The sequence below is a fragment of the Miniopterus natalensis genome, chromosome X, assembly GCF_054644295.1.
Source record: "Miniopterus natalensis isolate mMinNat1 chromosome X, mMinNat1.hap1, whole genome shotgun sequence".
Lineage (NCBI taxonomy): Eukaryota > Metazoa > Chordata > Mammalia > Chiroptera > Miniopteridae > Miniopterus > Miniopterus natalensis.
Window position 1 is genome coordinate 3,339,054 of NC_142103.1, and position 25,044 is coordinate 3,364,097.

Here is a 25,044-nt window from a genome sequence, read left to right on the forward strand (position 1 = left end):
TATACCGCTAAACAAAAAACTTCTAATGAAAAGAGACTCAGAAAGGGTGAAAGGAAAAAATCTTTGGCAAAAGGTTACCAGATAATATAAACATAAATGGGAACAGATAATCATTACTTTAAAGGGCAAAATCTGGAAATGGCCCATTTCTACTCACAACTCATCACAAATCAGTCACATGGCCATGCCTAGTTACAGAGAGGGCTAGGGAATATAATTTGGGAATCCATGCAGCCAGATGCATTGCATGAATTCTCGTAGTAAAGAACAAAGGGTTATTGCATATCTAGGAATCTCGACAGGTATTTGACCCTTAGGTCAGGGACAAAGGAAAGGCGTCTTTCAGAATAAGTACTTCACATTTTGGTGAAGCTGACCATTTTGCAATATAAACAACTATCAAATCATTATGCTGTGCACCTGAAATTAATGTAATGTTATATGTCATTTATATCTCAAATAAAAAATTAACCTGATACGAACTGAACAAGAACAATGTGAACTAGTTACTATGGAATGCTTCATAGTAAAGTCAAAGTGATATATATATATATTTTTTTTAATATATCTTTATTGATTTCAGAGAGAGGAAAGGAGAGGGAGAGAGAGAGAGAAACATCAATGATGAGAGAGTCAGTGATCGAGCCCGCAGCCCGGGCCTGCGCCCTGACCGGGAATCGAACCCCGATCGCCTGGATCCCAGGTCAACGCTCAACCGCTGAGCCAGGCCCGGCCGGGCCAAAGTGATATTTTAAAAATACAACTTCCTGTTGCTGAAACGTTCTCTCCGACTTTCCGATGGAAGGCTCCGGCTTTTCCGTTCATGTTCTAGCTGGAAACTCCCCGGAGGCAGCAGCTTTTGTCTCCAGGAGCCACACGCTCCCCGCCGGCCTCTGTCTATGACCCGGTCGCTTCATTTGACAGTGGCCCGTGAAAGAGCCGTTACACCAGGCCACACGGAGTGCAATTAGGCTATTATCACGGACATGTTCAATAGCATGTGAATGATCTGAAAACATATTAGATAACGATTAGAGGCGGTGGATGTGGGGTGGGTGAATTGGGTGAAGGAGGTCAAAAGGTACAAATTCCCACTTATAAAATAAGTCATGGGGATAAAATATACACATATTGGGTGAGTTTCTATATATTTTACAATGAAATTGGTATAATATTGCATGTTTACATTATCATACATGAAAAAATATTATTTGAATGATATAGTACATTATATTGGTGTAGTTATATCAGCACATTAGATAATGGGACATCTACCGTAATATGACATATACATAATGTATTCAAGAAACTAGTTACCTGGTCAGGTTTTCAGATAATTGTTGTTATTTTGTCCTTTATATTTTTCTCTGTTGTCTGATTTTAGATAGATGACAGATAGATACATAGATCAATAGACACACTAAGGGGGGAAAAGTTGAATCAGTTAAGATACACGTGCAGAAAATCCTTTCTCAAATTGGTTTAAACAAAAAAGAACTTTATTAACTTTCCCCTAAGACCTGAAATCAGTGTTGTCTTCACTCATGTGGTCAGGTAGTCAAAACAAATGTACTAAGTACATAATTACGTGCCTTTTAATTTCTGAGCATGGAGCCATAAGGACAGTGTCCCTGCCCTCAATTACCTTCTATTCTGGAGAGGATACAGAGAAAATAAATATATGAAAAAACAGGTTAAATGTATTTGGATACATTTCAGGTTCCAATCAGCGCCATGCAGAAGGTAAGTTAAGGAAATGTGGTGGGCGGAGGGCGGCAATGGACGTTTGCTTTGGTTTGACCGATATGAAAAGTCCTTTCGGGAAGAGGCATCATTTCATTTGAGGCCTGAATGACAGGCCAGCTCTGCAAGGATTACCCCTGGGGGCGGGGCGGGGCGGAGGGAGGAGAGAAGAATCCGGTTGAGGTGGTTCCCCCCCTAAGTTCCTCCCAGGTCTCAGAGAGATTTGGGCCGGGAGGGGTGGAAACGGGATCACGTGAATACTCCCTAGGCCTTCAGATACTATCACACAGGACACTTCTGCATTCCCTGGCTCCCTCGTATGCATTCAATTCACTAAGGTTTTTTTCTTCTAATTGCTTACATCAATTCTGAGGCCACTATTATACCTGTTCCATAAACAAAGAAACTATAAGTTTCCTACTGCTGCTGTAACAAATTACCACAAACAGTGGCATAAAATAATACAAATGTAGCCCAGCCGGTGTGGCTCAGCGGTTGAGCATCGACCTATGGATCAGGAGATCGGGGTTCAATTCCCGGTCAGGGCACAGGCCCGGGTTGCGGGCTCGGTCCCCAGTAGGGAGCATGCAGGAGGCAGCCGATCCATGACCCTCTCATCATTGGTGTTTCTATCTCTCTCTCCCTCTCCCTTTCTCTCTCTGAAATCAATAAAGATATATTTAAAATAATAATAATACTATTAATAATACAAATATATTCTTTTACAATTCTGGAGGTCAGAAATCTGAAATGGGTCTCCTTGGGGTAAAAGCAAGGTGTCAGCAGGGCTGTGTTCCTTTAGGAGGCTCTAGGGAAGAATCTATTTCCTCATGTCTAGAGTTTTCTTGCATTCCTTGACCCATGGCTCTGAATCACTCTGACCTGTGCTTCTATCTTTATATCTCCTCCGATTCCTACCCTCTTGCCTCCCTCTAATAAGGAATTGTGATGACATTGGCCCTCCTGGATAATCCAGGATAATCTCCTATCTCAAGACCTTTAATTTAATCACATCTACAAAGTCCCTTTTACCATGTTAGGTAACAGTCACAGGGTCCAGGGCATGGACAGATTTGAGGAAAGGAACATTATATTGCCTGCCACAAAAGGTGACTTTTGGCAAAGTGATTTGGACAATGTCACACTACTCTGAATCGCCAGAGCCTTTCCCATTCCCAGGCCCGGTCATTACTTAATGTTTTTATTGGGACATTATAGTAAAGGGCATCCTTATGGCAGAGATACATGGATTTAGAGGTAATCCTGGTTTATAAAGACATTAATTAATGGGACTAATCAGGCCAGTTCATCAACCTATGTGTCTTTAACCTGAGTGGCAGTACGGCATCATTAGTGGTTAGGAACTACAACACTCAGGAGTCATATAAATTTTGTTCTGATGCTCTACCATTTACTAGTTGTTGGATCTTGGCTCATAGCTGGGCCTCTCCTGGGCACCTCCGAGCCCCACACAAGTAGCGGCCGTCTGCAGATTGCTCTGTAGCTCAGGCCGGGTGGCCCCGGGCAGGACATAAGCCGAGGCTGACTTTGCACCTCCCGGGAGGCTCCAGGGCCATGCACCTGGTGGACAGTTCAGACCACATCAGCTTACAGCCCCCCCACACCCCGAGTGACACTCCAGGGCAGACCTGGTGAGCCCCGAAGCCCCACTGAAGCGGGTCCTGCTCCACAGGGGGCCTCCAGCACAGCAGCTCTAACACTGTGGCCGCAGGCGGTCCTCACAAGCGACTGACCCTAACAACACAGAGGCTATTATTTAATTGAATCTACGGGAGAAAGCGTGTGTGCATCAGGGACAAAGACTCTTTTGGGGTCACCTCAGAATTCTGTCTACTATAATACCCAGGCCAGCCATTTACTTATTTTGAGCCTGTGAAAAAAATCATGCCAGTTTATGTACACACACACACACACCTTGAAACTGTTCATTATACTTGCAAGCACTTCTAATATATAAACATACCGATAGTAGAAAACGCATGCCATCATTCAAGTTATATTTTCTATCAGGTTTAAATTATGTATAAATTCTATTTTGAACATCTAAAATGAGGTTATTCACAATAACCTCACAATTCACAGACTATTTCAAATTAATCAAACTGTGTTCAGAAACATATTGGAAACTTTTAAAAATGACATGCTTAATGTGTAATGGAACTAGATCTGTATTGGCTTGAAAATAAAATTCTATAAAATACAAAGACAGCTAAATTGCATGAGGTCATTCTTGGGCTTGTCAGAGTAGCAAAAATGTGATTTGCCTCAATAATAAGATAGAATCGTAAAATGGGCAATTGTACAAAAGGAGTATCCACATATGCTTAAAAAATTTATTTCCTTCAAAGCAATGTACCACTTTACATTCTGCATATTTATGGTGTCATTTGGGTTCATATTTGTGATAAAAATGATCTGCAGTTTTTCTTATAAAATTAGTTGGTCTGTGATATTCATTCTTTGAGGGAAAAACTGAGTCCAAAATTATATAGAGATGTGAAACAAATCTCCACACACACATAGAGAATGAATGGCAGTCTCTCACCACTCACTCCTGATTTATTAACAAAAAGCTGATTTAAAACATTTATTTATAAGAATGATTTTTATATATAATTCCCCCATAATATCACTTGCCTCATGACTAGCAACAGTCAGTGCACAGGTCTCAGGTCTTCTCTCTAATATGGTCCTTTGGATGCTGGTGTATTCTGTTCTCATATCAAAGATTAATCACTGCATTCTGACCAAACACTTAAATTGACATCAACCATGAAGATCAATAATCAAATAAATGGAACTATATTTCATAGCTTTTACCTGTGGACAGTTCATATATCATCAGCTAAAAAATCACTGGAGCTTATGCTAATATACTTTCTTGTTTTGCTAATAAATTATTAAAATTGTGATGTTAATATTTACAAAAGTATTCTAATTGTACTCCTAAATAGAAAAAAAAGGAAATGATCTTTACTCTGGTTTCAAATGTTTTCTTATAAACACTGATATTGGAATATTGCTCTGAATGGTGGACATATTGGATTTTTTCAACTCTTATAACAAGAGAACTTGAAATAATAATAATAATATGAATGTAGATTTTGTAAGGAAACCAAGACATAAGAAAGCATAATCAAAAGCAATGCATCAGGAAGTTTGAAGTCAAAGCCGGGGCTTGAGTTACCTGGTTCGTTATCTAGGAAAGGACGAGGCTTTGAGCAGGTCACTATTGGAGCCGCCTTTGTACGTCTGTCCTGCCTGCTTGGTGGCATGGTGGGGCTGGGGTGACAAAGCTTGTGGAAGTTGCCCTTACGCCTTAAGGGCTTCCTTATGTATTGTATCATTGCCGAAACACAGATAAAAGGTGGCTTTCCAGCCCTAGTCAGCGCTCGGTGGTTAGAGCAGCGGCCCACAGACTGCAGGGTCTCAGGTTCAGTTCTGGCCAAGGGCACGTCCCTCGGTTGCAGGCTCGATCCCTGGCCCCAGTCAGGCGGTAACCAATCGATGTGTCTCTCTCACATGCATGTTTCTCTCTCCCTCTCTCTCTTCCTTCCTCTCTCTTCCTTCCACTCTATGTCACTACTATTTTTCTCATCTCATTGTTATACTCTTTCGAACAAAAAAAAATCTAAGAATTATGTTCTTTAAGGAATTAAGTATTTCACAAAGTAGCAAGCTCTTTACCCCCAGAAATATTTAAGCAGAATATATTATACATATACACATAATTATTTTATAGAATTTATGTAAATTATATATATATATGGGATATATGTGCATATGTGTGTATATGCATGCATACATATATATACACACGCACACACATATATATATATGATTAAGTCCTCACTTGACATTGACAATAGGTTCTTAGAACTGTGGCAAAGACATATAAGCAAACTAAGTTTACCATAAGCTAACTGATAGGAACAAAAGTTAAGTTTCTACGGCATCTCATCATTGGGTACAGAACTCCATCCCCAGCCTTCCTAGAACCTTTCTACCTGTAAACCTGGAGACTGAAAGAGCAATCATTTTAAAGAGCAAAATCTTACCCTCAGTGGCCACAGTGATTGGTCCAGGATGGGTAACTTGACCAGGATGAGCCTTTGTGCGATATTTGGACTTGGAAACCAAATGACCAAGTCATTCTCTCTTGAACAAGTTTCTATAAAACTCAGAACCTCTAAGCAGTCATGTATTGTGTCATGTGGAGCAAGAATGACGCCAACAAGTAGCAAAAATCAGAGACCAAGTTACTGAGCCCGGGTGGTATTGGAACCACTTCTCCCTTAGGCCCAGTTATTGTCCTGCTTTTCACTCCCAGGAAATTCTCCAATATCCTTATAATACATTTGCCTCTTTTCTGATGCCGGTTTTAGTTGGATGTCTTTCCCTTGCAACCAAGTGGTTTAAATAACTACCTATTAGGGATAAAATAGAAAGTCATTTAACTCTAGATGAGAAACTGTAGAGTCCTAACATTGAATGAAATTTTAAAAATGTAATAATTCTTTAACTATAAACTTCTTATATGATATCTTTTTGGCAAGTAGAGATCTTTAAGTGCTCATTTTTGTTTCTCATAAAATAATATTATTTGTCATAAATTAGGAAGAATTAAGAAAAACTATTCAAAGTCAGTACAGGTTTCTAAGCACACATGCAACATGGCAAGCTAAAGGGTGGCAGGAGGGCAGGATACAGAAAACACATACATAAGTGACATGGATTTAGCAGTGTGCAAGATTAAAAATTCAATTTGAGAAGGCAAATCACTCTGAATATGAAAATAAAAAGCATGGGTCATGCGTCCACATATCAGGATAAAATGAGGAACATGAGTAAATTCTGAAGAGTACTGGGAAGGCCAGAAAAGGAAGGCATGCTGAGCAGGGGACCCCACTAAATGCATGGTTAGCATGTATGGACAATGGCCCAAACCAGTGAGATGCACTCCAAGGAATAGATAATATATCTTCAGTCCTGGGCTTCATGCAAAGACTTGAGGAAACAAATTAGAGATGATGAAGAGAAGTCTGGAGAACAATCTAGACAAGGTTGACGGGTTCAAAATAAAGAAGACAATGATTGAGGAGGACCATGAACAAAAGAAAATGATGAACAGAATAGATTCAGAGACACAGAAGCATGGAAGACTGAGGGATCTCAGAGGGGAGGTGGGGCTGAGTGGGTGGGGAGAGATTAACCAAAGAATTTAAATGCATATATGCACAACCCATGGGCACACACAACGGTGTGGAGAAGGCCTGGGGAGGGGGTGGGTGCAGCGTGGAGGGGGTCAATGAGGAATAAAAGGGGACATCTATAATACTTTCAACAATAAAGATAAATTAAAAAGAAATAAAATAAAACCTGTGTGACTGAAAAGATATTCCAGTTCTCTGTGCCTCAGTTTTTGCGGGCGCCATCCCCATTAGGGGGCGTGCAGGAGGCAGCCGATCAATGACTCTCTCTCATCATTGGTGTTTCTATCTCTCCCTCTACCTGAAATCAATAAAAACATATTTTTTCAAAAGATATAGAATACAGAACCAGAATTTTTAAATTGACTAGACAATTCCAAGAAAGAGAGATCTGTGTAAAGTGAAAGAGAAATAAAGAGAAGCAACTGTTCTACATAATATTAGAAAAAAATGTTTTAATTGAATTTATTGGAGTAACACTGGTTAATAAAATTATATAAGTTCCAGGTGTACAATTCTATGATACACCATCTGTATATTGTTGTGTGTTCACCAGCCCAAGTCAAGCCTCCTTCCCTCACCATTTCTCCCCTTCACCCTCTCCTGCCTCCCCCATCCCCCTTCCCTCTGGTCATCACCACGCTCTTGTCTGGGTCTGAGAGGGCTTTTAAGTGCTTAATCCCTTCACATTTTCACCCAGCCCCCCAACCACCCTCCCCTCTGACAGCAGTCTGTCCTCTGTGTCTCCAAGTCTGTTTCTTTTTTGTTTGTTAGTTTATTTTGTTCATTGCATGTCACATGTAAGTGAAATCATATGGTACTTGTCTTTCTCTTATTGGCTTACTTCACTTAGCATAAGACACTCCGGGTCCATCCATGCTGTAGAAAAAATAAGATTTCCTTCTTTTTATGGCTGAGTAGTATTCCATGGTGTAAATGCCCCACAGCTTATTGATCTACCCATCTACTGGCGGGCACTTGGGTTTCTTGGCTATTATAAATAACACTGCAATGAATATAGCGGTGCATATACTCTTTCAAATTGGTGTTTCAGGTTTTGTCGTGTATATCCCCTTTGGAGAAGTGTCTATTCAGGTATTCTGCCCATTTTTTAATTGGATTGTTTGTTTTTTTGGTGTTGAGTTTTATAAGTTCTTTATAAATTTTAGCAAAACTTTTCCAAACGGAAGAAAGACATGAGAAATGAAGGAGCCATATAGTGCCAAGCCAATGAATGAAAATGTGCCACAAATCTTTCAATAGCAGTAATAATTTAGAACACAAAGGTCAAGAGACAACCATAAAATCTTTCAAAGAGGAAAAATAATTATCTACAAATAATAAAACTATTTTTGACTTTATACTTCTCATTGGCAATCTGGCAAAGACACATCGGGAAAAACATTCAATTTTTCTAAAGAGGAACACTGAAAAATCTTATCTGTATGCAGCCATACAATTTTTCAAATAGTAGAGTGAAATAATGTATTTTTATAAATACAAGTTTCAATTTAACAACTCATAGGTCCTCCCTGAAATAAATGCTATAGCAAAAGGAAGATTAATCTGGAAGAAACAAGTAGGAATGAAGTAGAAATGGTATGCAAAGACACCAGCGAATAGACTGGTGTTAAATCGAAATTAGTGTTGATTTAAAAATAATAATAACAATCTCAAGCTAAACTATGCAATATTATCGACATGGGATGTAGTAGGGGAAGGGGTAGAAATAAAACATGAAGTTGTCATAAAACCTGACCATGTGTTAAGCCATAGTCATCTCCCATATTCACTAATCACAATGAAATACATTATAAAATAACACTAAGTAAAAAGAGCCAGATTCAAAAGACTGTATATAGTACGATTCCATTCCGATGACACTTTGGAAAAGGTGACTGTGAGGAGTGCACACCAGCCGGTGACTGCCAGGGGCAGAGAAGGGGAGGCCTGGCGGCAAGAGGCACATTTTGTTGGGCGGGTGATGTCAAGCGCTCTTACTACACACAAACCAAAAAGGGGGACACAGAAAACCTTTCCATGTGACGCAAACGCCTGTTGCCTGGATCGTGGTGATGCTGTCGCGAGTATTCGCATATATCCGAGCTCATCGAATTATAGACCTTAAATATGTGCAATTAATTAGACCTCAATAAAACTGTAAACAAACGAATAGGTTAATATAATACATTAAGAAACACGCCTTTGGGCTCCCTGGAGTAGATTCCTCTGTGCACATTTTATGCATCTGCGTAAGCAATCAGACTACAAAGAGGGCAACCCAGAAAGCGTGTTGTTGGGGTTTGAATCACCCTGATTTAGGAATCAAGGTTCATTGTGCTGAAAGGAAGCCAAAGGTTGTCTCCACTGGCGTCCTTATGGCTTGGCACCGCTATAATGCCAAGGAACGCGTCCAGTGCCTCCTTCCCGCTGTCCCGGTGCGTGGCACCCACGGGGTGGTCCCCTTCTCAGCATCTACTATACAATCCAAAAACTGCATAAAAGGTAAACTACTCCTATGTTTCCAATGTGATCTGTCAATCAAGAAAAGGGTAGGGGGAGCGATAAATGCCCCTCATACTACACAGCACATTAAAACTCCCACTGAGCGCCAGCATTCATGATCTAGCTTCCTATTTAGCGCTGCTTTCCAGAAAAACAGAAACATTACATACATTCCTAATGTCTGAAATTTCTTTTGATGATGAATTTAATATTTAGACCTAAAACAACTGGATTTTCATGCCTGGTTGAGAATATAAAGTTTTAAAAGGGTGTTTAAAGAGTACAGAGCCTCTTTTTCAAGTCAAGATGAATGCATCCATTTGTATTCCCCTGTGCACAACTCACTGAATTTCATTCGGAAAATGTCAAGGATAAATATTCTTCAAATGCTACCATTAAACAGACTATAACCATAGTAACAGTGTATGGTTGATTTTACCTATATTTCTGAACTTCTGTCTTAAAAATAAAATGGTGTTCAAAATGAGGCTGCAAATGGGAAACACTTATATGCCTTTTACTCACTGTTCATATAGAAATATTAAAACAGAGATACAATATACCTCCTAATGCATTACATTTCGTGGTGCCTATTGTCAAAAAGACTTTTACAATAGCATTTTATTGCAGTATGTTCTAACTTGAAATCAACTATCCTTACTTGAGAATGCAGAAACAGAAAGTTCTTTTGTAAACTCACAAAAGATTAGCTATCTCCCTTTTACAAACATATACCCAAGAGAGAGAGACAAGATAGATTAAATTGTGCCCAAGGTCTAACCACATAATGTTGACGTGGGAAAAAAGCACATAGATAATTGAATCTTACATACTTGTTTTGCTTGTTTGTTTGTTTGTTTGTTTTTCAAGATAGGAAAAGGTCCACTCCCTATGACTGAGCCTACAGGCAAATGGTTACATTATTTAGCTTGCCATGTTGCATGTGTGCTTAGAAACCTGTACTGACTTTGAATAGTTTTTTCTTAATTTCTTCTAATTTATGACAAATAATATTATTTTATGAGAAACAAAAATGAGCCCTGAGAGATACACAAGTAGGACATTGAAGATGATGGGGTAAATCCTTATCGAAAGAGCTGTTGCTTAGAAGCCCCACGGAAGAGCTGGTTACATTAATTAATATTTTTAATGGTTACCGAAGCCCCTTCTCAACAGTCAGCCAAGATGATTTATGCATGTGGGGAATATTTTAATTGAGGTGAAGTGCGCTTTCTTTCTCCTCTCCAATCCCAATAGGAAGCTAAAACATCGCCAGAGGTGAATCGGAGAATCCCAGCTATGAGTTTAATTTGCAGAGTCACCAAACTAGACTTGCAGAATCCCTGAGAAATCCATTGGCTCCGCGAAAGCATTTTATCAGCTCAGATGAGATGCTCAACACACGGACGGGAACTCAAGAGCTGGCAGCACCAATAAAAGCAGGCCGACAGTTCCCAGGTTCAAAAGCTTTGTCCTTTTACAAAAAGAAAAGGCCTTAGACTAAACTGAATCCACCTGGCAGGGAATTCTTATTCTGTACTCCCAGTTTCTTAAAAATGAAACAATCTACCCATCAGTTTTTTTAAACTTAAATATTTTTACTCTGTAAAAATTTTATATTTTTTAAAAAATAGTATTTTAAAGAATAATACATGTCTATTAGGTAAGGCCTGTTTTTTAAAAATTTTCATTTATTTTCTTTCCATCACCATTTCCCCCCTCCCCCCCCTCCGGCCTGCCCCTCCCTCCCCCCCAGTTGTCCGTGCCCGTGAGTTCTCTCTCCTTTCTTTCTTTTCTGCTCAATCCCTCCCCAGCCCGCAACGCCCCGCACGCCCGAGCTGTCAGCCTCTCTCCATCTATGAGTCTGTCTCTGTTTTGCTTGTTAGTTCACTTTGTTCATTAAATTCCACAGACGAGTGAGATCATGTGGCACTTGTCTTTCTCTGCCTGGCTTATGTCACTTAGCATCATGCTCTCCAGGTCCCTCCGTGCTGTCCCAAAGGGTGAAATTGTCTTCCATTTTACGACTGAGTAGTATTCCAGTGTGTGAGTGTGTCATAGCTGTTTTATCCACTCAGCTTTTTATATATATAACATTCCGCTACGTGTCGGCATGGATAAAAGCTCCAATTTTCCGGTGCCCAGTGAAAGTTTTAAACAACTGGGCCTTGCTTCTCATAAAGTCTGGGTAGAGGGTGCAAAAAGCCTGTTATTCTGGGTTCTACAATTATGCCATATTTCAATCGATAGCTATTACTTAAGCTATACCGCTCAAAATGAAATGTTTTTTAAGTTGATTCCTAAAGCAATTGAGCAGTGACTTCTGGAGGCATTTCTTGTGGGCAACGTCCAAAATGTTCTCCTCACTTTCACCAACAAAACAGTAACTGAGAAAAGCAAAGGCGCGAGGCACAGTCGCTCTAAAAAACAAAGCGGGCAGGAGCTTCAGTCTTCAGTGAGTGTGGGCTGCTCAGCCTATTCAGATTCTGGTGCTTGGCTTCTTGGCATCATTTTCTGAAGCTCCATCCTGCCTGTAGAAAGGTTTGTCAGCAATCTAAGTCTATATTGCAACTAAATTACAAACCTGCCAGTTATCCTTCCTTAATGTTTTATATATGCAAAGACTCGGTGTTGAAACTACAGTTTTAATTAAACAGTTTTCAAGAACACAGAACTATTGCCACGAGTATATTCTAAACAATTACAAGATATGTCATTATAAGTCAAAACAAGTTTTTGTATTGACAGGAGGTGGTCACTAAAAAGTCTTGCTCCTGAACCTATTGCGCAGTAGGCTTGTGATTGCGGGGAGGCGTGAGCCTCGCAGGGCGGTGGGAAGAACCGCGACGCAGGCCTCGGAAGCCTGGCGAGGGCTGAGTTCTGTGGGCACTTGCTTTGTAACCCTGGATAAGTCACTTCCTCATTCTGAAATGCAAATTAATAATTTGAAAACTGGTGACGTTTGACTGTCTTTGAAGGTAGTTATTGTCAAATTTTAATTTACGTGAAGTCACCCAGGAAGCTCAGGAAGCCTGTAGTGCTTAGGACCAAGCCCTAGGACTGATTTAGTTGGACCAGGTTGTGAATACAGAATTTGGATCATAAAAAGAGAACATCTGAGGCAAGTGTTCTCAGGCTCTCTTTGAAACACACTGTACTAAAATAGGTTCTTGAGTAAAAGTTCAATAACTCTATGAGGGACAGACAAGAAGTAATGATTCTTGAAGAAGGTAGCAGAGAAATTTCTTTTAATTTCTTGTGCGCTGTCGGAAGTAGCTGGGGAGAAGCCTGTACAATGTGCAGGACCAAGTCCTAATGACAACAGACACTGCATTTGCGGCACAATCTCCTCCGGAATTAAGCCGCCCCCGCCTTTCTATCACTGCCGAACACTAAATGCAAATAAAATGACCTACAGACAGTCAGTGCACTGTCCTGCGTCACACGGCCTAGGATGAAATGTCACGTCCTTTGCATGTGGGTGGGAAACTATACTCCGCACACACTGGCCATGTGTTTGAGCGATGTAATTCATCTGGCGGGAGGTTGGTGGCTCCTTCTCTTTATGGGCACCCCTGTGGCTAGCGGGATAATTTGGAGAGGCTCCTGGGCGGCGTTAGCGCTGCTCCTCATAACCGCAGAGCCAAATGAAAGCGCCGAGTGCGACCGCGGAGCGCGGCCTCAGTAGCTCCAGGCGCCTGGGCGCTGCTCGGGTGGAGCTGCGAGCAGGGCGCTCAGGGGGGTGCGAAGGGCCGCGGCCAGGCTTCGCTGTCACGGCCCCTGGGGAAAGGGGGCTCCGCAGGCTTCGCAGCACGGCCGCAGCTCAGGGGGCGCAGGCCTGACCTTCCCACCTTTATGCCCGTCGCCGAGCGTGCCTCGTGTCCCCCCTCGTCCCCCAGAGGCCCTGCAGCCCGGGGCTCTGCTCAAGGCCCGCGGCTGAGCTCACCTCCCTTCGCGTGAGCGCCCCTGGCACTGAGAGTGCACTGAGGAGACTGTGGCTCTTATTTATTCTGTGGAAGACTTTTATGATCCAATGTTGACTGTTTGTTTGTTGTTTTATCTTGTTTTTTAATGATACTATAGTTGTAAAGCTTAATTTCTTTTCCTAGATTCGGAGATCACTAACTGCAGGGTTTATTTTGTATTCTTTGTCCTATCTACAATATCTTGCTTAGAAGCTGGATTATCATGGGCACTTAACAAATGTGTTTAAAACCGATTAGTGACTGAACGACAGATTAACTCAATCCAAGTGTCAGAGAAAAATTTTCCCAGAATTTTCCTTGGGTTAAAAGTTACCATTTTGAACATACAATGTTTCCATGTCGTCACGTGGGGTGAAAAACAAGACTCGCATGAAGTAAACGGGCTCTCGGCCAACAGGCCGTGGAATGACTTGCCCTTAGGACTGAGCGCTCATAAGGAGTTGTGGTTCCGAATAAAAATATGAGATGGCCTCCAACGTGAACTGACTATGTCTAGGTTAAAGCAAGTGAGTCTGCCCTGCTTCTAGAAGGGGGGGAGGAATTCACCCGAGGCCCAGGAAACGGCCGCCCAGGGGAGCGTCTGACAGCGCGGTGCTGGCAAAGCCCCTCAAGGACACTACTTACCTCCCCGAAACTTGGGCTAGAGCTGTTTTGATGCCCAAGGGTACTCCCATGGTTGGTAAAGAAGGAAATGTTCAAGTATTGCTGTTTTCTACATACTAAGCATTAATCTCACCAGAAACGGTACACTGCAGGTCTGTTTAGCTTTTTCTTTGCCAAATAATAAATCAAAAATATTATGAAGGAAAAAAATCCTATCAGTAAAGCATAATTTTTCTTTTACAAGGTTCGTTTAATGAAGAAAAAGAATTGAATGATCTCAATTTCTTTCTTTCTCTTTGTCTTCTACACACACACTCAAACAGGGCAAAGGGTTAAAAACATAGAAAACCAAAAAGAAGTTTGGAGATATTGGCTTATAATTTGCAATTCAGATTGTCAGGTCTGAAAGAGATTAAAAAATGAAATGTCAATCACCTAACATTTGGAATAAATTTATAAACATAAAACCTAGAAGTTATTTAAAAGTATGCCCTTTAGGGGTTATAGATTTCTCTGCTGTCTTTCATGTCTGTGGACCGGGGATTCTCATAATCTTGTTATTTTACAAAAACAGTGAAACCACAGATACAATATAACTTATTGATGTTCTAATTTAGAATATGTGAATAAATACCATATATATTGTATGGGTATATATAATGAATACATTCACACACATACTTTTTATATGAACTTCACTAGATTGTAGAAATTACTGTTAATGCTCTTTTATTCCAAATGTGAGGATCCATGGTTGTTTCCTTTTACCACTAAATATATTAAGGAAAAACATTATAATTCAGAAGGTGTGGGCCTAGCACACTACTAAAGTCTTGGCAAATTATTCGCTGATATTACTCATTAGTAGGAAGTAGCTTCAGACCTCTGCTAAAATAAATTCAATGCATCTTCAATTTTATGATGATTGTTATATTTAATATAGAGGGCTTGTTTGATTAACAAGACTGGGACATCTATTAGGCAAAATAACCAGGAGCTCAGGGAGAACTACAAGCCTGAATGTCTGGACCAGGGATAATTAGAGAATTCAGATAAGCCTCCAGCCCTAGGTTAGACTTGTTTGCTCCAAAACTTTAATCACTGCCTTCCTATTTATCTCTGGACTAATAGTTTTTAATTAATAGAAAATAACTTTTAGTGCATGTATTTGCAAATTATTGAGCACGGAAACTTACTTAGGCACAATATGGTATGCATTTGAGTGTTTTGTGAGAATTAATATTTAGATTTACTGTAAAACAATAGGTTACTGAATTCTTACTGCCTCATCCTAAATAATGTGAAGAATATACAGTTACCATTTACCGTGCGCACCTAAAAAGTATCTGACACTGTGGTAGGAGCTTGGAGGTACATAGTGGAATTTATGAATCTGTAAGTAAACAGTTTTATGTGCATACATATTATATATAATATAATGTATATCATACTTAATATAATATATATTTAATATAACAATTATTGAGCATCTGCCATGTTTCAAACAGTGTAACAGACACAGCAGACTCAGTGTTGAGCAAAACTGACATATACTTTATCACCATAGAGTTTGCCACATAGTAATAATAGTCAGTGTTTATGAATTGTATCAACTTTTTAACATTGTAAACGTCAACATGCTGCTCTTTATACAAAACACTGCTCTTGGCTCATAAGCACAGATAAGGATTGTTTTCCTAAGACTGAGATAGATCAACATTGAACCGCCACCCACCCTCAGCTAATCTGTCACATAGACACACATACTTAGTGATTCACTGAATTATGATACAGTATGATACAGTATTAAGACAATTACTTTAATTAGAAAATAAATCAGCAACTTGTGCCTCTCCAGTTCACTTTAATTGAACTAGTTATCAAATAGCTGGATATGTGGTCAGGTTGAACATACAAGGTGCTAGTGAATTCCTAGGCACTATCTCTTCCAGTCTCTAAAGAAACCTAAAGTGTAACTAAGACAGGTACTCTCAGTCCCATTTTGCAGATGATGACAATAAGGCTCAGAGTAAATGATCCACCTGAGGTCAGAATATATAAGATGTATTTCCAAAGCTCAAAACACAAGTCTCCTGGCTATAAACTCTGCCCTCTGAGCTAACTCACATTACTATTCATATACTTTACAATGTTACATTAAAAAACCCTGCTCATTTCTGTGCACTTTAAACCTTTGAGGTGTATTCTATCAAAGACACTGTAAGATGAGAATGATTTGATTCAAAAAGAAAATTATTAAAATTTATAAACAAGATATCCACTTGGTCGTAGTCATGACTCAGTGAGAAGTCAGGCAACACTTGCCTTTCAGAGATATTCACTAGGTAATAATGAAGTGATGCCTTCTTGGATAAAATTATATTCTCAGGTTGCACAGTAAGTGTCAGGTTGAATCTCTTCTGCTTTCTACTATAGGAAAAAATGTATATTTAAATAAAACCGTGGCCCTTTTCTTATATAAGTTTATGTCTCAAATGAGTGTAGTAGAGATTCAATTTGTATATGCCCCAAGTGAAATTTGCAAATAAGGAACGGAAAACATCTGTTCTGCAAATATGTATAATATCTATATAATATCAATTGTCTATAATAAAGAAGGCCGATTAAGAAGTAATAGATTTACAACAAAGAAGGAAGGACCACAAGCACAGTTGCATATCACTACTGGTTCATGACATGGGTCTTGGCAATGATTTCACGGATATTACACCAAAAGCTCAGGCAACAAAAACCAAAGCAGTGAGACTACATCAAACTAAAAAGCTTTTACACAGCAAAGGATATAATCAATTGAGTGAAAAGGCAACCTACAGATTGGCAGAAAATATTTCCACATCGTATTTCTGATGATGGGTTAATCTCCAAAATATTTAAGAAACTCATACACTCAGTAAAAAAAATTAATACTTCAATTTTTAAAAATGGGCTAAGGACTTGAATAAACGTTTCTCCAAATAGGACACGCCAAAGACCAACAGTTATGTGAAAGATGTCAATTGCCACTAACTACTAGAGAAATTCAAATCTAAACCACAATGAGGTGTCGCATCGCACCTGTCGGGATGGCCATTAGAACAAAATTCAAAACAAACAGGTAATAACACATGATGGCGAGGCTGTGGAGAAACTGGAGCCCTTGCCACTGTCGGTAGAAATGCAACACGGTGCAGCCCCTATGGAAAACAGCACGGAGATACTTCAAAAAATTAAAAATGGAACTGCTGCATCGCTCTTCAACGCCACTTCTGAGCATATATCCGAAAGAATCGAAATCGGGACCTTGAAGAGCTGCTAGCACCCTCCCGTCCACTGCAGCGCTGTCCACAGCAGATGAGACACAGACACCCTACATGCCCATTGTCGCATCAGTGGGCTAAGAAAACGTGGTGCAGCCATGCGCGGGAATACTGCTCAGAGGGAAGGAGGTGCTGCAATATGCCACGCCTGGAGAGGCTTGAGGCAGTCATGTGAAGAGAAACAAGGCACACGCACAGGCACACGCGCAGGCACACGCACAGGCACAGGCACAGCACAGGCACAGGCACAGGCACACGCACAGGCACAGGCACACGCACAGGCACAGGCACAGCACAGGCACAGGCACAGGCACACGCACAGGCACACGCACACGCACAGGCACAGGCACAGGCACAGGCACAGCACAGGCACACGCACAGGCACACGCACAGGCACAGGCACAGGCACAGGCACAGCACAGGCACACGCACAGGCACACGCACAGGCACAGGCACAGGCACAGCACAGGCACAGGCACAGGCACAGGCACAGGCACAGGCACAGGCACAGCACAGGCACAGCACAGGCACACGCACAGGCACAGGCACAGCACAGGCACAGCACAGGCACAGGCACAGGCACAGCACAGGCACAGCACAGGCACAGGCACAGGCACAGGCACAGCACAGGCACAGCACAGGCACACGCACAGGCACAGGCACAGCACAGGCACAGCACAGGCACAGGCACAGGCACAGGCACAGGCACAGGCACAGGCACAGGCACAGCACAGGCACACGCACAGGCACAGGCACAGCACAGGCACAGCACAGGCACAGGCACAGGCACAGCACAGGCACAGCACAGGCACAGGCACAGGCACAGGCACAGCACAGGCACAGCACAGGCACAGGCACAGGCACAGCACAGGCACAGGCACAGCACAGGCACAGGCACAGGCACAGCACAGGCACAGGCACAGGCACAGGCACAGCACAGGCACAGGCACAGGCACAGGCACAGCACAGGCACAGCACAGGCACAGGCACAGCACAGGCACAGGCACAGGCACAGGCACAGCACAGGCACAGGCACAGGCACAGGCACAGCACAGGCACAGCACAGGCACAGGCACAGGCACAGGCACAGGCACAGGCACAGCACAGGCACAGGCACAGGCACACGCACAGGCACACGCACAGGCACAGGCACAGGCACAGGCACAGGCACAGGCACAGCACAGGCACAGGCACAGGCACAGCACAGGCACAGGCACAGGCACAGCACAGGCACAGGCACAGCACAGGCACACGCACAGGCACAGCACAGGCACAGGCACAGGCACAGGCACAGGCACAGCACAGGCACAGGCACAGCACAGGCACACGCACAGGCACAGCACAGGCACAGGCACAGCACAGGCACAGGCACAGCACAGGCACAGCACAGGCACAGGCACAGGCACAGCACAGGCACAGGCACAGGCACAGCACAGGCACAGGCACAGGCACAGCACAGGCACAGGCACAGCACAGGCACAGGCACAGGCACAGCACAGGCACAGGCACAGCACAGGCACAGGCACAGGCACAGGCACAGCACAGGCACAGGCACAGGCACAGGCACAGGCACAGGCACAGGCACAGCACAGGCACAGGCACAGCACAGGCACAGGCACAGCACAGGCACAGGCACAGGCACAGGCACAGCACAGGCACAGGCACAGCACAGGCACAGCACAGGCACAGGCACAGGCACAGCACAGGCACAGGCACAGGCACAGCACAGGCACAGGCACAGGCACAGCACAGGCACAGGCACAGCACAGGCACAGGCACAGGCACAGCACAGGCACAGGCACAGCACAGGCACAGGCACAGGCACAGGCACAGGCACAGGCACAGCACAGGCACACGCACAGGCACACGCACAGGCACAGGCACAGCACAGGCACACGCACAGGCACAGGCACAGGCACAGGCACAGGCACGGCACAGGCACAGGCACGGCACAGGCACAGGCACAGCACAGGCACAGCACAGGCACAGGCACAGGCACAGCACAGGCACAGGCACAGGCACAGGCACAGGCACAGCACAGGCACAGGCACAGCACAGGCACAGGCACAGGCACAGGCACAGCACAGGCACAGGCACAGGCACAGGCACAGCACAGGCACAGGCACACGCACAGGCACAGGCACAGGCACAGGCACAGCACAGGCACAGGCACAGGCACAGGCACAGCACAGGCACAGGCACAGGCACAGGCACAGGCACAGGCACACGCACAGCACAGGCACAGGCACAGGCACAGGCACAGGCACAGGCACACGCACAGCACAGGCACAGCACAGGCACAGGCACAGGCACAGCACAGGCACACGCACAGCACAGGCACAGGCACAGGCACAGGCACAGGCACAGCACAGGCACAGGCACAGGCACAGGCACAGGCACAGCACAGGCACAGGCACAGCACAGGCACAGGCACAGGCACAGGCACAGGCACAGCACAGGCACAGGCACACGCACAGGCACAGGCACAGGCACACGCACAGGCACAGGCACAGGCACAGGCACAGGCACAGCACAGGCACAGCACAGGCACAGGCACAGCACAGGCACAGGCACAGGCACAGCACAGGCACAGCACAGGCACAGGCACAGGCACAGGCACAGCACAGGCACAGCACAGGCACAGGCACAGGCACAGGCACAGCACAGGCACAGGCACACGCACAGGCACAGGCACAGGCACAGGCACAGCACAGGCACAGGCACAGGCACAGGCACAGGCACAGGCACAGCACAGGCACAGGCACAGGCACAGGCACAGCACAGGCACAGGCACAGCACAGGCACACGCACAGCACAGGCACAGGCACAGGCACAGGCACAGCACAGGCACACGCACAGCACAGGCACAGGCACAGGCACAGGCACAGCACAGGCACAGGCACAGCACAGGCACAGGCACAGGCACAGGCACAGGCACAGGCACAGGCACAGCACAGGCACAGGCACAGGCACACGCACAGGCACAGGCACAGGCACAGGCACAGGCACAGCACAGGCACAGCACAGGCACAGGCACAGCACAGGCACAGGCACAGGCACAGCACAGGCACAGCACAGGCACAGGCACAGGCACAGGCACAGCACAGGCACAGCACAGGCACAGGCACAGGCACAGGCACAGCACAGGCACAGGCACACGCACAGGCACAGGCACAGGCACAGGCACAGCACAGGCACAGGCACAGGCACAGGCACAGGCACAGCACAGGCACAGGCACAGGCACAGGCACAGCACAGGCACAGGCACAGCACAGGCACACGCACAGCACAGGCACAGGCACAGGCACAGGCACAGCACAGGCACACGCACAGCACAGGCACAGGCACAGGCACAGGCACAGCACAGGCACAGGCACAGCACAGGCACAGGCACAGGCACAGGCACAGGCACAGGCACAGGCACAGGCACAGGCACAGCACAGGCACAGGCACAGGCACAGGCACAGCACAGGCACAGGCACAGCACAGGCACACGCACAGCACAGGCACAGGCACAGGCACAGGCACAGCACAGGCACACGCACAGCACAGGCACAGGCACAGGCACAGGCACAGGCACAGCACAGGCACAGGCACAGGCACAGGCACAGGCACAGCACAGGCACAGGCACAGGCACAGGCACAGCACAGGCACAGGCACAGGCACAGCACAGGCACAGGCACACGCACAGGCACAGGCACAGGCACAGGCACAGCACAGGCACAGGCACAGGCACAGGCACAGCACAGGCACAGGCACAGGCACAGGCACAGGCACACGCACAGCACAGGCACAGGCACAGGCACAGGCACAGGCACAGGCACACGCACAGCACAGGCACAGCACAGGCACAGGCACAGGCACAGCACAGGCACACGCACAGCACAGGCACAGGCACAGGCACAGGCACAGGCACAGCACAGGCACAGGCACAGGCACAGGCACAGGCACAGCACAGGCACAGGCACAGCACAGGCACAGGCACAGGCACAGGCACAGGCACAGCACAGGCACAGGCACACGCACAGGCACAGGCACAGGCACACGCACAGGCACAGGCACAGGCACAGGCACAGGCACAGCACAGGCACAGCACAGGCACAGGCACAGCACAGGCACAGGCACAGGCACAGCACAGGCACAGCACAGGCACAGGCACAGGCACAGGCACAGCACAGGCACAGCACAGGCACAGGCACAGGCACAGGCACAGCACAGGCACAGGCACACGCACAGGCACAGGCACAGGCACAGGCACAGCACAGGCACAGGCACAGGCACAGGCACAGGCACAGGCACAGCACAGGCACAGGCACAGGCACAGGCACAGCACAGGCACAGGCACAGCACAGGCACACGCACAGCACAGGCACAGGCACAGGCACAGGCACAGCACAGGCACAGGCACAGGCACAGGCACAGGCACAGCACAGGCACAGGCACAGGCACAGGCACACGCACACGCACAGGCACAGGCACAGGCACAGCACAGGCACAGGCACAGGCACAGGCACACGCACAGGCACAGCACAAGCACAGGCACAGGCACAGCACAGGCACAGGCACAGGCACAGGCACACGCACACGCACGTCCCAGTACAGCGCTGCATGATTCCACTTTCATGCGTTGTCCGAAATAGTCAAATTCAAAAAATCAAAGGCCGAAATGGTGGCCACCAGAAGGCAGGCGAGGGGGAAACGGGCAATTCCTAATCGACAAGCATAAAGTTTCATTTCAGGTAAGATGAATGAGCTGTGGAGACCCGATGTATGACATTGTTCATGTAGTCAGCAGGAATGTATTATGCACTTAAAATTTGTTAAGATGGTTAATAGCATGTTAAATGCTCTTCCCACAGTAAGTTACAATTTTATAAAAGAATGAGGCTGTCGTAATGAATAGATTATGCATTTAATACGACAGAAGCAACTCTAGGAGAGGGTTCTTAAGTGTGCATGAGTGTAGGCGTGCATATGACATATTTGGTTTTTTATTTTTATTTTTTTTAAACATGGTTTTATTGATTTCAGAGAGAGGAAGGGAGAGGGAGAAAGAGAGTCATTGATCGGCTGCCTCCTGCAGCCCCCGACTGGGGATCGAGCCCGCAACTCGGGCCTGTGCCCTGACTGGGGATCGAACTGTGATCTTGTGGTTCATGTGTCAAAGCTCAACCACTGAGCAACACCAGCCAGGCTGTTTTTTCAATTTTTAATAATAACAGTAATATTCATTGGGGTAAATTGGGAAGTTAAAATTTAACAATACAAAATTGTAATACAACATTCTGAAATGACTGCGATTAACTTTTTAGTACATTTCCTTCCAGACCACTGATCTATGCCTGACATTTCACATGTATTTCATAGTATTTCTTCAATGCCATTGATTCTTTAGAACTTATTTCATTATTATACCACACTTTATTTAAGTATTCCTACACTGTAGGATATTATGAATTTGCCCAGTTACTTTTCTTTTAAATAGTTTTCACTTTGATAGGTTGAAACAATATCTCAGTGATTTATATTTTATTCATTTGACTTTTAGTGAGAACGAACGTGCTTCCAAATATTTGCTGACTAGTTCCATTTCTTTCTTTGTTGGTTGCTTGAGAATGTTCTTTATGTATTTTATTAAGGACAGTATCTTTTCTCTTTAAAAAACAATATCATAAGCAAAACCAATACTATGATCCTCTCATGACACCCTTCCAGATTGATGCCTTAAAAATGGGAGTTTGTTTGCAGTGACCTTTAGTAACAAATGTCACCATTTCAAACTCAGCTTTGGAAGTTAAATAATAGGATGCAAGGAGAGTCACTGGGTTCAGCTCCTGTAGGCAAATGATATTAGCTACTGATAATATTAGTTTTCGATGCACAAAAGCTAATTCTTTTTCCTCATTAATGATTCAGCCTCCTAGCCTTTCATATTCATATTAACAGTTAAATGTCTCTAAGCCATCCAAAAAGACTTATGAATCAGAATATAATCTTTATAACAGTGACTCATCTTCGAAATTTTTTCCTGACATTACAAGACTAATGTTTTGAAAAAGAATGGAAAAAAAATCCTCATTTGGCATATGTATAAAAATTTTTAAATGATATGAAATTTTAAAGCTACCATTATTACTACTAGTAATAATTATAGTCCATATTAACAACTAATTTGTTCACTTATTTTAATTGATCCTCACAGCAACCTGGAGAGCTAGAAAGGGGAGGAATTTCATATTCTTTTTATAAATAAACTGAGGTCCAAACACATTGAATAAATACCTGAGATCCTATCATTAATTCGTAGCACAGAAGAGGCTAAAATCTTGTCCCTCTGATTCCAAATCCTTTGCTCCTTTCCCTTAACACAACTATGCTTTTTTTTTAATGTCCCACTTTTTATGTGGTTGTCAGAAATCTTGGCCTATAGGTAATGTTCAAGTACACCTCTGTGTTTAAAGCCAATCTATTAAAGCCATTACAATTTATTAATACGGAAGAGACAGAAATTTTTAAATTTTCTTAAGGGAACTAAGAGGGCAGAAATATGCTTCCAAAGAAGGTAGGAAAGTGTAAGCCTGCAAGTCAGCCTCCGCTCCTCGTTCTCCAGGAGCCACCCCCGGGCATCGACCTGGGCCGCCACCTCCCCCGAATTCCAGGTGACATGTCCTGCCTCTGAACAAATCCGGGGGGAGGGAAACTGTCCTTTACTTTAGACCTGTAGGAGTTGTTTTATTTCCTTCTCTGACTATTGAGTGCTTCATGGTTGTGCCTAGAATATATAAATGCTCAGTATCATTAAGGAAAATAATATACAGATATACATCCAAGGAAGTATCAGATCAGACTATTGAAAGAGGCGATGAGCCTCTGAAACGGGTTCAACTTACAGCCCTACACCTGCCCGTAAGTATCAGAAGACTTGCTCCATCCCTAACGCTCGCATGGGGCTGAGAACAGGCCCAAGGCTTGAATGAGCTGCAGTGCAGCCCTTCAGAGCACGATTATGTCCCCAAAGGACATTCAGCTCTGACTTAATGACCTCGTCTGTTGTTCTTTCTCTAAAGTCGGTGATGGCAAAATTGGTTATTACTTCGAATTGAAGCTTCCTGCCTTTCCGGACATGAGAGCAGCGAAGTTATACAGGTAGCAGCAGTAAAAGCAGAAAATACTTGTGTCCAAATGACATTCGGGACTGAGTTCACAGTCTGCTCTAGGATGTACTGTAGGATACTGTGCAGATTTCCTGGCTTTCCTAACATAGATCTGAAAATCTCCAACCTGTACACACCGTCCATAGGGCTAGACTTGTAAATCACTACTAAAAAGTCAACTGTGATGTGACTCCAGCCCCTAAGTAAGAAGTTATATACCAAGAAATTATATACCAAGACAAGATTATCTCTCCTTCCTATGCCTCTGCTAATACACCTATAAAGTAAGTTGTGTTAGATCAGGAATTTCCAAGTTTTTCTTGTGCAGGAAAATCTCCTGGGAAATTAACGAAAATGTAATCTTATTTCAACCCAAGTCCTATGGAATGAAAATCTCCAGTGGTCACTCTAATGTATCCCCTCTACAGACCTCTGTGAAGAAAGAGTAGATTAGATGAACTCCAAAAGTCTCAAGCATCACTAGAATTTTACAATCCCTGAATA